Consider the following 13,476-nt stretch of genomic DNA (forward strand, 5'->3'; position numbering starts at 1 on the left):
AACATTTCCTACTGTGCATAATGCATTAAATGTCTCAATTTCAGAGAAGAGCTGAACAGTAAGCTTGCCTCCAGATGGCTGAGTCTGTAGCTGGTATTGACAAACGTGTACTGAAAGGCAAATATATGAAGGCTAAGCCATTAATTGATCTACATGGGGACAGTTATCACATTTCCAGTTCTTAATCTAAATCTAACTTGGCATATGTAATATAAATTACAGACATGTCATTTTCAAGGTATCGGGTCAGCATAATCTCCCCTCTCCAATGATCACGTTATTCTTGGATTAAGTTAGTTGCTCTTCCCTGTGCCGAAATGTTCTTTATCTCTAGTTAGTGGAAAATACCAAGCGAGAAAGCACCACAGAAATTATTTTTACCACCCACTATCCTATCAATTTCCAAGCCCAGGTTCACACTTAAATGCAAAGAGTTTGTACTCTCTCCTGGTAACATAGTGTCAATATCACATCAAGTATGACAGTCCCTGTGTGACTAACAGCATTTCCTAAGGATCCGGATGCCTTGGTCCCTTCTGGAAGTTAAGAATTATTAGCCTTCATTTACAAATAGGAAGCTGAAACACGGTGAAGTTACAGAGGGCAGCAGAACCCCTGAGTGAGCCCGTGGCAGAGCTCAGAAGCGAGGCTAGACCCCACATCCAAGCTGTGTGCTCCCAGTGCTGGGCACACTTCTTGCACTGCTGCTCGCAGAGGAATCGGGAATGGGCAGCTTAGCTAAGGATCGACTGGCTCTCTGGGCATGGAAAGCCAGAAAAACAGGGCACAGAAGCAGCTTTCTGTATGGTTGTGCTGCCATGCTTCAGCTACAAAATGAGAGAAGTCATTCATAAATTGTTTTTCAGGTGTGCTTAACTCTGTAGGAGAAGGCACGGTAACCACAACAAAGAAGGCTTTGGTTGAGGAGGTCCCTAGTGACTCTAAGTTATGCCTACTCTACAAGCATTTTTACAAGTAACTTTTCACTATTCTGACCTTCTTATTTTCTTAGTAGAATTGGTATATCCTTAGACAAGTGTCCCAAGCAGAGATCCATGGCGCAATGAATGCATCTGGAGTTCCACCATCTGGTTTTAGAAACATTAAAAACATTGACATAGGGTGGCAAGTTTTACCTACCGTTACTGCAACCAAAGCAAAAAGTCTCTAGAATTTCTCTTCTATTTAATGACATTACATTTGTGTACACTTAGACAGGAATAGCCCGTTAAGTCTCATAGAACTGCTACAGTACACAGATAACAGCTATAAAGTCTCATGCAGCCATTTAACACCAGATAACAGCTTTCCAGTTCCACTGAATAAGCAATCATAGATCCTAATCCCTTATACTACAGTGTATTTCTGTGATGCTTGATTCAAATTTACCCGACTGTAATCAGATTAAGCTTTCAGTAATACACTCCAGATATGAATTAGACCCAATACACACATTCAAACTAGATGTCATTTAAGTGTCATTTAAACCAGAATTTTTTATCTACAATGTTCTGATATGCACTTTCATGTTCTCTCTCCCTGGAAAAATACAGCTTTTTTTTCCTCCATTGGTTTCAACATTGTGCATTTAAAAAGTCAGGCAATTAATACTTTAAATAACATTATAAATGAGAAATGGGTCATTAAAATACAGTATAATAATTTTTCTCTGACAAGGAAAAATGGCTTTTAAGCACTTCTACCAGTTACTAAGCCCTTTGTCTCAAATGCTGGCTACTAGAGACTGGCAGAAATGGGCTTGAAGCCATCAATTTACATTGGGATTGAACTTGACAGCCTAAATTCAAATATCTCTGTTGTTTGGGGTAATAAAATACGACGATTGGATTCCAGTCAGAATTCTGTATACTGCATATCATCATTATCACCTTCTGTAGGAATGAATCACGGGATCTGAGGATTATCTGCAGAGCGCTACAGGATACTATTGATCACTCTGCTTAGCCAACATCCGTAAGAAAGTCTTGCAGGTAAGATAAAAGTTATCACATTACCTCAAATGTCAGCAGGGGATGGATGATGCTTCACGCCTCCCTCAGCTCAACTGCAAATCGTGACCTTCTCCAGCCATCCCAGCACCTATGCAAAATCAGGGGAAACAGAGACAAAAGATGAGTCCTGGAACAGCAAAGGGCACCGGCAGCGGGAAGGTCACACACCAAAATCCGAACGGGTGTCCCGGCACTGTTGTCCCTGGGCGAAGGCCACCAGCTGGGTAGCCTGCACGGCGGCCCTGAGCACAGCACCTGGGCTTCTCACTCAAACAGCAGCGGCTGCCCGAAACTCCTGGTGTCACTGGGGGCTTGCCAAGCCACAGGATCCCACGCTAACCTTGACATTAAAATGCACACACACTGATTTAAATGGCAAAGAGAAGTCAGGGTGACCGATCAAAAGACTTGTTTTCAATGCACATCTGTGGTGGAAAACAGCTGGACTGGAAGTAAACTCTGCATCACCAAGAAGAGGGCATGGATGAGTAGTATCTCACTATTACTGCTTTAGACAATAAATTACAGTGTAGTAACTTATACACTGGTAATTTTAAGAAAGTAACATTTCTTTTTTCTCTAAAACGACAGTGTGTAAGTCTCAGGAAGATGGCATGCTGTTAAAAAAAAAAAAAAAAAAGAAGTACAACATTTGTTATGTCCAGAATTCCTAAGCACATTATCACTCCCATGATATTTGGCACAGTAGCAGCATCTAAAACGGTTTTGAATTAGTAGTACTTCTATATTTAAATAAAAATAACATAAATTCAACATGGAAGGTTACTTCTTCCCAAGGATGCAAGTCAGCTTTTTAAAGCATTTTTTAAAAGTCAGCCATGGTGCCCACATTAATTGAATAATTCATAATAATTTGGTTTCTGGTGGGTAGGACTATGAAAAGACGACCAGATTTCATAGTATCAGGCTCTTTAAATAATTAGGAAAAGAAATCATTCTGCAAAAACCCACAAATAACATCTAAAGAAATGCTGTATACATTGAGACTGAATGCCTAGGGCCACACTGCCCTAGCCTTAACAAGAAGAAAGGAATACATAAAAGAGAGTTTTCCTTGACTGAGTACTAGCACTGGCTTAAGAAAGAACTGCAGGAATCTTGATTTGTACCCATAGAATTTTCTTCCCTTTATATGTATCATTTTAATGGATGGATAGGTCCCTAAACAACAAATAACTCAAAGCAAAACGTGATTGTGAGTGAAAATTTCATCATACTTCTCAGGAATCCTTCCTCAGTGCAATGTGTAAAAGGCTAAGCGTCACCTCTGCATTTGTATTAAAAAAAAAAAGAAAATATCCCCCCCGCCCCAAACTACCAAAAGAGAAAATCCTTGAGCTGAACAGAGAGAAAAATTTAACAGACATTTGAAAATAACAGAAGGCATTTTCCATGCAAAAGCAAGAATAATATGCAATAGCAATCAAGGTTAAAATAAATCATCCTATGTGTGGTTAGCTGAAGTGAAACCTGTAAGCAGGGTTCTCTCCTGGTTCACATTATGAAACAAGAGGACTAGACAGGTCCATACATGGTGAATCTTTACCTAATCTACCCCATAATATGCACAGCCAAGTTCTAATATCCCACTTTGCAGAAAAGAGCCTGCTCACATTTCATCAGGCTGAGAATCTAACTGGTGGTGTGTCCCATTTATATATAATTCTATAAAGAGTCTTACATTGATTTAATTGCTGATTTTCAAAAGAACTCTTAATTTCAAAGAGAGTAATTGACCAGTGAGCCACAACTCTCTTCTCCAAAAATAAAGGGACAGCTTAGACTGAAACAAAGTTGTAAAGTCTAAGGCAGCTGTTGACTGAAGTGAGTTACCAAGGGCTACTGACAAATTCCTGTTTCAAAACACCTGGTAAGGTATTAGCAAGTGGAAATGATCTCCATGTGACAAAGTCAGAATTCTACTACAATAAGACAGGGAAAATTATTCCATTATTCCAGTAGCCTTTCCAAAATATTCTGAAATCCTGCTCAACAGCAGAAAAGATCTCTTAGCTACTTTATGGGTGACAAACGGGAGATGTCCTAACTTCTTATTACCTAATTGTACTCAGAACATTTTGTTTCACCCTTAGTAGCAAGTGATGATAGCACAAAGACTGCATGCAGTGACAGTGTTTATTTGCAATATTGCAGTTTAAAACAAGCCACGCAAGCATGAAGACAGTTATAGTTGTGCTTGGCTCTGACACTTCATTATGTGCGACAAAATAGACAGTACTGCACATAAGGTAGGGAGCTAGGTGTTTAAATGGCAAGCAGCCACCTTTTAAATGATTCTTGGAAAAACTGTAACTTCAGCAAAATGAGAACATAGATTCTTGTGAATAAACTATACAGGTGAGGCTTTTTCAGAAACACATATTTTCTCAGAAACACAACTGGTTATTCTAAACCACGTGGCAAACAAAAGGATTGCAGCACTGAGTTAAGACAGGGCCCATCCAGGACCAGTTTGCTTCACAAACTAAGAAACAGACTCAGACTCACCACTCCCTTGATTGGGATGTGAGGATCTGTACCCATTATATCTTCTCAGTACATCCCTGGCTAACCTACCAAAAAATAATAAACCAGAGAAGATGAGATGGACCCAAATGTGCCAAAAGATCTTTTGGTCTTCAAAAGAGTATCGAAGCAAAGGCCCAGTACTGAAAAAAAGTTAGAAAGGCTTTTGACACTGTCCCATGTAAAATCTTCATTGACAAATTGATGAAGCACAAACTAGGTAAGTGGACAGTGAAGTGGACTGAAAACTGGCTGAAATGCGTGGCTAAAAAGGTTTCAATCAGTGGCACAGAGTCCAGCTGAGGGCTAGTCACTACTGAAGTAGCCCAAGGGTAAATGCTGTTTAATAATGACCTTTTCCACTGAAGAGGTGAACAGTGGAACAGGTTGCTTAGAAAGACTGCGGAGTCTGGAGATACTCAAAACCCAGTAGGACATGGCCCAGGGCAACTGCATTAATGAAACCCCACTCTCAGCATGAGGGTTGGACTAGATGATCTCCAACCTCAATGATCCTGTGATTCCATGATTCTGTATGTTTAGACACAGAACTGAAAAGTTGCTGGCAGCAGACAAAAAAGAGAACGATATAAATGACATGCTTTGGAAGAAAGATGGTAAACTATGGACACCCTATGATTGCATGGGCTATTGAGGAAGGATGGATTATTTCCAAGCAGACACATGACCTGGATTCACAAGTCCTAGCAAATTGTTCAGAAGTCCTGCCACTCTGTTATGCTGGGCTATCAATAGATACATAAGAAGATCTCTGGCATCTGTGATAAACTATTTCCAGAGTGTTTGTGCTTGTAAGATTTGGCCTAAGGAATCCTAATTTTCTCTTTATTGTATTTTTGTTGTATTGTATATTTACTGTATTTTACTTCTTTCCATTCCCAGTTAAACAACTCCTCTACAGCTAAGCTCAAAGGAAGACAAAACATAATTTGCCTGAGTCTTATTCTGATTGCATCTGAGATGCATTTTTTTCATCTCTCCAGTTATCAGTTGTGATGCATGGCACTTGCTGAGAGTCTCAAACTACTTTTTCCTGAACCTGTTTTGAAAATACTTGTCTCAGACAGAAGGAAAAACAAGCTCTTCATGTGCATTTCTAAGATTTCTCCAATCAAGTCATTCTATCCATCTGATAGCAAATTGAATACGAGTCAACAGCGTGCCCTGGCAGCCAAAAGGGCCAACCATGTCCCGGGGTGCATCAAGCCCAGCACAGCTGGCTGTTCGAGGGAGGCGATTGTCCCACCCTACACCGCACTGGTGCGGCCCCACCTCGAGCCCTGTGTGCCGTTTTGGGCGCCTCGGTGTAAGAAGGACATCAAACTGTTCGAGTGTGCCCAGAGGAGGGCAACCAAGGTGGTGAAAGGCCTCGAGGGCAAGACTCAAGCGGCCGAGGTCACTTGCCTTGCTTGGCTTGGAGAAGAGCAGGCGGAGGGGTGCCCTCATGGCCGCCTGCACCTTCCTCGCGGGTTGGGGGGGGGGTGGGCAGCGGAGGGGCAGGTGCCGGTCTCCTCTCTCTGGTGACCAGCAACAGGACACGAGGACATGGAATGCGGCTGCCTCAGGGGCAGTTCAGGCTGGACATTAGGAAAAGGTTCTTCACTGAGAGGGTGGTCGGTCCCTGGAACAGGCTCCCCAGGGAAGTGGTCACGGCACCAAGCCTGTCAGAGTTCAAGGAGTGTCTGGACAACGCTCTTAGTAATATGGTTTAGCGTTAGGTGGTCCTGCGAGGAGCAGGGAGCTGGGGTCAATGATCCTGATGGGTCCCTTCCAATTTGAGATATCCTATGATTCTCTGCTCCTTCTTAGGTTCAAACTTCTTCCCTTAAAACTCTACTTCTCTAATATAATGAGGTTTCACATCCTTAGCTAAAATACCATTTTGCAGTTGTGAACTCATTCCTTAAATCTCTTAACTTTTTTCTCTGCACAGGAATTTCTTAAATTTTTTCAAGGAAACACTAACAATCAGAACCTTCCATCACCTTTCCCTTTTTTCCTCTATTCAGATACCTAAGGCTTTTAACCCATTTTCCTCCTTAACCCTTCTACTTGCCTCACCAGCATACCATGGACAAGGGGTCACATTCTAGTTCCAAATCAGAGCCTTTTTTTCCCCTCTTAACCGCTTCATATCCTTAGGAACCTAACAATAAATCTTGCCCTTCATGTTTCAAATACTTCACTGAACCACACTTCTGTTCTTACAGATTTGGCAGTCTTTGCCTCTGACGTAACAATAAGCGGAACATTTTCTTAGCAGCACTAAGCTGAGTAACAACTGATATTTGTTTTGGCACTTGTAGGAGGGATGAAAGGTGAATTTATGTTTTCCACTGCACTACGCTTACAAGTGTATCTGTGGACAGGATAGCTCAGGAGGTCTGCACTGCAGTCCAAGGGCAAATACAGGAGTTAATACACCTCTTCGGGTTATAAAAGATACCATCACCATTGTAAAGGATGCAAACAGACAAGAAGTCCAAACTTTCTAAGTAGGTAGCAATTTCACTTGAAATACAAGATAGCTCGTGTGGTATCCAGAAATTCAGGCTGTCTTCCATGAGTGAAACGTGTCATATTCCCACTACAGTTAATTATCTACTTGAGCTGGAGGAATGTTATGAAGAATAGTTTAGTCAATGTTTATGTAAAGCATTTTGAGATCTGGGCAGCTGCAAATCCAGAACTCTACTAGCTGAAACTGTTGCTGACATATCAGTAACTTAAAAGGGAAATTTTCTTGATAAATTAACAGGGAAATACCAAGTATATGCTGAGAAGAAAGATGTCTTACTGGATTATTGTAGCCAGTTCTCATGTCCACACTTAACAGACTAACAAACTTCTAAAGAGCAAGGACCTAAAAATATTATTCAAAGTCTAGGGCATCTTTTTATAATCAAGATAATAGCCCCAGGTTATTTGAGAAAAATACGTAATGGATTACTCAGTTGTACCTGATAATAACCTGTATGTGGAAGAAGCTATAAACACTACATTGCTCTTTAATGAAGTAGAAGACATATTGAGGAATCAAGAAGAGAAAGAAGGAAAAAAAAAAAAACCCACCCCAAACTTTTACAAGGTTGAAATAAAGTGAAAAATGGAATTTACTAGAGGCTGAATTAAAAAAAAAAAAAAAAAAAAAGAAAAAAATCTTCATCACTTCAACTTGCTTTTCAAGCAAAACAAATTACTGGGTACAAGTAACTGGTGACCTGTGTAACAGAACTACAGAAAATATGGCTGGGCAGGACTGCCAGACATCATCTGGTCCACGCCCACTCTCCACAGCCAGATCAATTAAATCTTGCTTGACTCTCATTTCTGCCTACTGGATTTTTCTAAATATTTTGCAACCTCCCCAGGCAATTTATCCCAATGCATGACTACCCTTGCGACTAGGAAGGTTATTCTAATACATACCTCAAGTCGCTCTTGATGTAATTCAATTCCTGTAACTCCCCACCCCCAGCCCCCAGGACAATGAAGAATACGTTATTCCCTACCCTTTTTTCATAGTCTTTTACCTACCTGAAGATTGTTATACTTCCCTTCTTCTCTAGGACAAAACCAATTTTTCAACTAAAGTTTTCTAGATCGCTGATCATTCTCATAGCTTTTGTCTGGACTCTCTCCAGTCAGCCAAAGTCTGAAATAGCAGTCTATCTGAGGCTTTATCAAAGCTAGGCTGAAAGGATTACCTCTAGATGATTTTCTGCAGAAGTCGAAAGCCTGGCTTTTGAATAATATGATTCCCTTTTCTCTCACCATCTCCCACTCCTTTTTGATTAAAAATTTCTAAATATGCAAATAAAATATAAAAGGATATGGCAAAACAAAGCTGTTAATTTTAACTGAAGACTAAAACTACTGCGAGCATAAAAACTGTGGTTCAAGGACTGTAAGAAGGTAGAAGAAAACATTTTTCCAAAAGGAAATACAGGATATGAAGAAAATCACCTATTAAATGCATGTTGCCAAATCTGTCACTGCTCTAAGAAAAAACATAGCGTATGGGATGATTTGGCAAACTGTTAATACAGTAACATACAAACAAAATTTACTGGATCAAAAAAGCTCATGACTAACCAGCACAGTGGGTGAACAGTTTAGTGCTTTAAAGTACAGGGCTTAAAATTCAGAGATACAAATTTTATTTTAGGCTTACTGGTGCCTTAGTATGTAACCTGGGCAAGGTTAAAGCCTCCATGGCTCTCATTTTCTCCCCACTTTTGGAAATGGTGTCATCTACACCTTAGGACAGTACTCTGGAGGACAACGGAGGGAGATTTAGGGGATAGCTCCAAATTTACATAATCTCCATCACTGCTCCATTTGAGTTTAATTTGACCGTTAAGTGTTGCAGCTGCTATCCTAAGCATTATTAAAGATCATTATTTTTAAATGACAGGGTTTACAAGTTCCACAAATAGCTCACATTCAAACAAAGCATTACCTGTGAACTAAGATGGTGGCCACTTTCTTCAGCCTTCTCTTTACTCAACAGCAAATCCAAAAAGCCCTGTTTGTTTCATATCCCAAAACAGCTAATCCATTTCCTGCCTCACTGACTGCTCACTGAATGCTCCGTCACTTTGTTCCCCCGAAAGCTAACATTTTTCATTGTACAGGTTCACTTTCAGTTTAGCAGGGGTCAGATTTCTCTCCAACACAAGAGGAAAATACAACTCTTCATGAGCACCCAAAATTATGTAGCAAAACAGGCTGATCTTTTCATCTCTCCATACTGTTGAAGTTAGTTGGTTCTAAGCTTTGCAGTCCTGAACTGCATTCCCTCAGCCCTTTTTCAGACTCGGGGAATCCTGACAACGCTTGGCTATGCAGAGCAATGCCTAAAACCTACACCCCTGAGCATACAGCTCCAAGGTCAGCATTACTGGTGTTATCAAAAAAGAGTGCATGTGAATAGATTTAGCATTAAAGAAAGGGATTGACCAAAGTTTTCTAAGAAGGAAGATGATGAAGTCAGCCAGGAGTGGGAAGTGCGGCTGGGAGGTGCATGCATACGTAGGGCTGAAGGGCTGAAACGTAGCCCCCTCCACCCACTCTAGATCCCCAGCCATGGCCTGTTCTTTGAGTTACGCATTCAAGCCTCATCAGCTGTTCCTGCAATATGCTGAGATACTTGTGTCTTCAAACACCACTGGAATATGAGTGAATGTAATAATCATATTATAAATAAGCATTTTATTAATATCAAATATTGATCTTATTTTTGTTCATCAACAATCACTAATGCATTCTCATATAAGAGGCAAAAAGAGTCACTAAGTTTTACATTTTAGTTGTGGCTTTTCTATTGCCTTCTGTTAGTTTTCGGGGATGAATTATTTGCAAGCTACATGAGTACTTTGCGTATTTCCATACTCTAAATACATTTCTCTTCTGGCTCTCCTCCACAATTTTGGATAACAAAGAGCCCGAATGTTAGAGAGCTCTCTGTTTAACAAAGACATGGGAGCCATATAGACTGTGACTTTTAATAGTGGTTTTCCAAACTCTATAAATTGCTTAAGACAAAACATTTCTTGTTGATTTCAGTTTTCCTTTTCTTCATGCTTTCAAACATTTCTAGTTTCTAAAATCTGAATGTGAAGAATGACCCTACAAGAAAAAAAGCTACTAGATCAGAAAAAAAAAATCTTTTAAATTTCTCAGCTGAAAGGCACTCAGCATTTTGTTTCAGAGTCAAATATTTCATTGGGGAGATCTCAAATCCAGTTCCTTAATCTCAGTGAAGATTATACATGGCATTACTGGCCTATAACACTCATGGAAATAGAGACCCAGAAGAGATCTCCCATGTAACAAATTTTGGTCCCTATACAGCAATGGCAGTACATAGTTGCTTTTGTATTTTTCTTCATTTCTATTTTAAAAGCAGTCCCCATTTGCTTTTGGCTAATACTCAAATCAATAAAAAAAGGAACACAGCTCCAGAATACCTCCCTGCAAGTTGATGACAGTGAGGCACCTGGGGAATCTGAGCATTTAATCCATACCTCTCCATCCATCTTGCATAAGACTGCATGGGCTTGCATATATGTATACATTTAAATTATAAGATTTATGCATATGATATGTGTTTGTATCACATCTGTTTCATGCTGTGAGTTCTTATCACGGCTGTCACTTATTTTGTCGTAAGTCCTGCTTCTGATTTTCACGTGTATTTTGCACCACACTGCCTAAAAGCTTGCAGTCTTTTTGATACAGCTCAGGGAAGGTGCAAGACAATGTGCTGCCCATCTGATGCAAAACAGAGTCTTAACTATAAGAGTACCAGTATCAAAAATTAAGGTTTCTTTACATGTGGCTAACTAAGGAACAGAAAGTATCTGTGGCAGGAATTTTTTTTGGGGGGGTGGGGTGGTCAATATTAACACCGGAGTGGGGTGGAGAATTACTCCAGAGCGTGTTTTGCCTGAGGCGCCAAGTGAGAACACGTATCTTGTGCAATTCACATTTTTAGCCAGTTATTTCTCTGCTGATTTAGGCTTGTTTTCTCTTCTAAAAATATTAAATCAACAATCTTAAATCAGACTCAGGAATTCAAAGAGGCCTATTTTCAGGGGTTGGCAGGAGCACCACTGATGGCAGGACTCGGACAGCTTCCAGTCTGTAGCTAGTAAGAGACTATATTAGGAATATAAATGTACTTATGTATTTACATATATACACTTATGTAGTATAACAGGTATTTCTCAGCAGTTCTCTCATGTGTGGTTATACGGTATATGACAGACATGCCAAGTAATTGCAAAAGAGAATCAGATAAACTCACTTAACACTTTAAATGAAAAGAAATGGAGAGTGCTTCCTCTTCCCATTTCAGTATGCAGGTATCACAAGGAATCCCTGAAGACATCACCATATGCCAAATCAGATAATCTCTAATAACTTCCTTATGAAACACTTACAACTTGATGGTAAATGACATCATTAAAAAAAAAATAAAGAGATTTGCAGTTTTCTTGCATTTCTGAGGTATGTTTACCAATGTGTCTGTGAATTTAGTTGCCTCTGTATAAAAGAGAACTGCAAGTTATCAATGTCTCCAAACTATTTACAATAGGAAAAAAAACCTAAAGAAAAGAGATTTTGGTTTTTCATTTCTTCTGAAATCATCTGAGGTTAAAGAGTTTTCACCATAATCGACTAATTGATGCTGACAGTAACTGAGTGGGAGATGTTACAGAGAATGCTCGTGGGCATAATAATCACTGTCTCCCAACAGAAAGAATGCGCATTTATACAGACACAATTTATGATTCATTGTTCTTCTGCTTAATGGTAAGTTTAATGCAGAGTTCATTTATACTTCATCTATTCTTCTAAGCCCTTCCTCTGAATCCTCCTTTTTAATTACTGAATCATTAATTTAATGAAGCTCTAATTTATCTTGTCAGTGTTTAAGAATCTAGACTAAGGGATCAAGGGTTTCATTTTGTTACACTGTGAGTCTTTGAAAAGATTACTGACAAGTAGTTATTTCTGTAAGCAGTTCTGTACTGGGTATAAAGGAAAATAAAGTCAATTTTCTGGAAATAAAACCTGAACATGATTTTTAAAAATAAAATACCAAACTCAGAATGAAAACAAGCGATCTATACAGATAAACAAAAAATAAGTTACATTGAAAAGAAACATTGCTTTAAAAAAAAAAAAGCATATTTCAAACAAATTTAAATGAAACTTTTTCTCCATAACTCTGGTGCATGCTACCTTGCCTTGCCAAAATAATGAATCAGAACAGTGGACAGCAGTTAGATTGTCAGGGCAGCACAAATTATATGACAGATCACTGTCAGACTGAAAACTCAGAACAATGGTTATAAAAGTATCATTTCAGCATTTGGTTACAGATCTGAAAAAAACCGCATAGGTAAACTAAGATTTATGCACTCTGCATCATGCTTTGTTTCCTTCTAAAGTAGCACTAAGTCCTCAGACCACATGTTGATATCAGAACATTTTGATAATTTCATTACTTGTAACTGTTGAGCGATCAATGATTTGACCCTTTTATGAAATACATCTTTCTTTGGTAGCCAATTACTCAGAGATCTAAAAAAAGAAACTGTCTCCAGCGTCTCAGGTTGCAACAGCGGTGTGAGAAGCTGAGAGTGCTTCTCACCGCAGTGACTGCTTTCCTCCAAACAAACTCATAAATTTTGTATGAAAAATATCCCATAAAGTCAAACTCAAACACCAAAGTAAGCTGTAGCTACGGTGCCATGAATCTGTTGTTTCTGAGTGTTAGCCTGCTATACAGAGCCCAGCAAAGAGACTGAATCAGCTATACCTATCCACCACCTCATTGAAGCAGAATGAGATTTTACCTGTGCTAGTTTTTCCCGCCAAAGCAATCCATTCCTGTAACCATGGCTGAAATGAGGAACGTGAAGAGAAATCAGAAGTTTCAGCCCAATGAAGAACTGAATTCCTTTGATATTTTACATAGGCAAGCAATTTTCAAGCACCAGGTGTGGTGGTGCATTTCTTTCCCCCTCTCCAGGCTGATCTACGAACTCAGGAAATCTCACCAGGCCTCAGCATGAGTGTAATGAGTCGGCCAGTTAAGCATCCCTTGACTGTACCAGGAACTCTCTCACGGCTAAGACAGGGAGTCATGCGGACCATCCCAAGGACTTGTGTTGTCTGGTGAAATCAAAAAATCCGAAAGCAGAGGTAAGTAGCTCTCTCATAACAACATTGAGACATCCCAGCCCTCCCACAACAACCTTGGAGCATTAGATATAAACATTTAGATATAAACCGTTGACTAAGTCTGGGACTAGGAGTTGATCCAGCCACACCTAGACTCCAACAGGAGTTTAGAGAGCAAGGGAGTCTTCTCTGAACCTCG

At 39.7% G+C, this 13,476-nt stretch overlaps 1 protein-coding gene across 4 annotated transcripts in view; it reads right to left on the bottom strand.

Moving 5' to 3' along the window:
• The window catches only part of GHR (growth hormone receptor), a 131,179-nt gene that overhangs the window by 82,133 nt on the left and 35,570 nt on the right, over window positions 1-13,476 (bottom strand). For all 4 annotated transcript variants that reach the window (XM_052776801.1, XM_052776804.1, XM_052776803.1 and 1 more), the window contains exon 2: window positions 2,016-2,100. The gene's annotated coding sequence lies outside the window, so the exon portion shown is untranslated. The remainder of the gene's footprint in view (window positions 1-2,015; window positions 2,101-13,476) is intronic.

The sequence above is a fragment of the Harpia harpyja genome, chromosome Z (genome assembly GCF_026419915.1).
Source record: "Harpia harpyja isolate bHarHar1 chromosome Z, bHarHar1 primary haplotype, whole genome shotgun sequence".
In the NCBI taxonomy this organism is placed as follows: domain Eukaryota; kingdom Metazoa; phylum Chordata; class Aves; order Accipitriformes; family Accipitridae; genus Harpia; species Harpia harpyja.